Source organism: Rhagoletis pomonella, unplaced genomic scaffold, assembly GCF_013731165.1.
Source record: "Rhagoletis pomonella isolate Grant_MI unplaced genomic scaffold, Rhpom_1.0 Rhpom_scaffold_00006, whole genome shotgun sequence".
Classification (NCBI taxonomy): Eukaryota; Metazoa; Arthropoda; class Insecta; order Diptera; family Tephritidae; genus Rhagoletis; species Rhagoletis pomonella.
In genome coordinates this window covers 30,955,704-30,958,472 of record NW_023458560.1, presented here as the reverse complement: position 1 = coordinate 30,958,472, position 2,769 = coordinate 30,955,704, and positions in this window count along the sequence as shown.

The following is a 2,769-nucleotide window of genomic DNA, read 5'->3' as shown; positions in this document are numbered from 1 at the left end:
TTGTTGAATATAATTGTTAAATGGCCAAAAAATAACAAAAAACAAATCCGAAAAAAAATTTTAAGTTAGTGGTCACACGGGGTTAGCAATGAAGAGAGTAGCGAGGAAGCTAGAGTCGCCTGAGCCCTCCGGGGTGGAATAACAAAGATGCAGACAAGTCGGATCATACTAGCAACGCAAGTTGGCTAACAAAATCTTTGAGTGCCAGCTACACATGCAATTTGATATGTAATGCTCTCAAACTAGGTCTCAAATGCACCCGAAAATGTCCTCAACTATCATCGTACTAGCCACGAAATAGTCTTAAAAAAGCCCAGAACTTTTACCGGAATGATTTAGAACTAGACCCGAAAAAGACCTGAACATATTCCCAACTGGTCCTGAACTAGGCCCGAAAATATTCCGAACAAGTTCCGTACTACTCCCGAAAAAGTAATGAACCAGATCCCGAACTAGTCCGAACCGAAATGGTCAAGAAAAGGTGCCAAGCTATATCAACGAGCAGCCTGGCTAAAACAGCTAATTATATTTGTTTTCATTTGTACTATTTCTGAATTCGTTTTGGCTACCGGGTGCAAAGAGTTTATTTATTCCTTTCCAAACCCAAGTGAAAATAATTTCAGTATTTTTAAAATCTCCGCCTTTGCCTCTTGTCAATACACTACTGTAGTGCATACGCCTTAAACTATGCAACGAAAACATGTGGACGGTCATACGTGCATTTTGGAATTCTCTTAGCAAATACTAAGTACAATCACTTGCAAGAATAGTAAACACAGGCTATTTGTAATGAGAAAAATTACAGATTTTCTGCCGTTTAACACAAGAAGCAGTTACAAATTATCAACTGGGTTAACGCAAATTTTACCCATACCGGAAGCAAAGATGTTTACATATCCGAAACCCATTGCTTGTTGTCTGCTCAGTTCGGGCTATTTCCTGCAGGGTATCAGTTATTTATGTTGCATTGGCTGTGAAAAATATGCTAAAACAGAAACCTTAAATTTCTGCTTCCACTTGCCAATCCGATTATAAATGTAAACAAACATAGCTGATGTACATACAAACACTCTTGTGCACTTGCAGGCATATATATATATATGCAAATAAATATTTAATGTCCAAATAAATACATACTTAGAAGTTTATGTGTGCCTACACAAACTTGAGCCATAATAAATTTCATATGCACATACATATGTAGGTAGTTTCGACCGACAACCGAAAGAAGTAGCCGCATTCAACAGTCAGGACCAACAAATAATTGGCTGCGAAGTTGAAGAAATTGAAGGATGTTGTGGAGAGCGGTTAAAATGGCAGTTGGCAAGTCAGTAAGGTAATTTGTGAGTTGAAGTGATTTCTGACGTAGCTTTTAAATTAAGTTTACGAACATTGCATTTGAAATGAGTTTAAGCTGTGATGTCAGCCGGTAGGGAGGTAAATATATAAGTACATATGTGTGCCACGAATGTGGAAAGGAAAGTGTAGTAAGTAAGAAAACTGCTAGCTGTTGCTTAACGTGAAGGCTAAAAAGTGTAGAAAAGAATTATGTTGGCTCTATTCGCATTCAAAATTTACTATATGTACATATACATATGTATGGTTGGGCTACAGTAGGAGTAGTGGGGATTGCTGCTAAATAGAGCTGAATTAAAATTTATCGCAACTATTGTAAGTATTAAACAAAAATAATAAAATAATTTTTTAATTTATTAACTTTATAAAATAATTTATTTTTAATTTATAAACTTTATAAAATAATTTATTTTTTAAATTTTATGTAAATTTATAATTTTTTTTTTTAAATTTAATCAATTAATATTAATCTGTTAATTGATAAAAAAAAAAACTTATAAATTTAAATAAAATTTAAATATATCTATGTACCAAATCTACCGAAATTGAAAAACAAGATCCTTCACTGGTAGAAAAGTGAAAACTGATAGTTTTTATTAACCCATTAAGACCAGTATTTATTACTAAACTTTCGTGTTGAAGTATCGTTGATCAGAAGCGTTTGCAATGTTTTATATGCACACACGCTGCTGTGTGATGCTTCAATATAACCACAATTTCCGCAAATAAATAAAAAGATAAACAAATTTGCGCTTAAGTATGTCTATTTAACTGCACGTACATAAATCACTGACATTAAAAGTTCGACTATTATGCCTTGGGGAACAATTTCGTTGTGCGAAATGAGCATCGCTGCAAAAATTTTACATATCTCGCATAAAGTCCGGCCTATTACGCATGTGGTTAGCTATTAACGCGTGTATGAGCTCTTCAATGGCTAGATACGTTAAATTGACTTATTTTGTGCGTAGTCAATAAATTCAGTAGATGAATTGCTAAAACTTGTGCACTTAAACGGAAATCTAAGCATACAATTATGGGAATATGCATGTACGTTTGAACATACAACTCCATATGTATATGGGGCGTTCCATACCAAAACGGACGGGGTCACACTTCATGTGTTTGATTTGTTTAAATTTTTTTTTTTTTAAATTTTACAGCACAAAAACAAAAACAAATCGATTTAATAGTTTTCCAAATATCGGGCGATAAACGGGCGAGTAAAAAATTGAAATAAAATCACACATACACACATCGAAATTCTCTATGAAAAGAAATATTTAAAATTGTTTTTTGTCTTGAAAAATTTTTCACATTTTTTTTGATAGTTTTTGAAAATATGCCATCTCAAAGAAAATTGAAAAAAAAAAATCAGAATGTTAGCTCTGAGTATTGCGTAATATTTAAGTA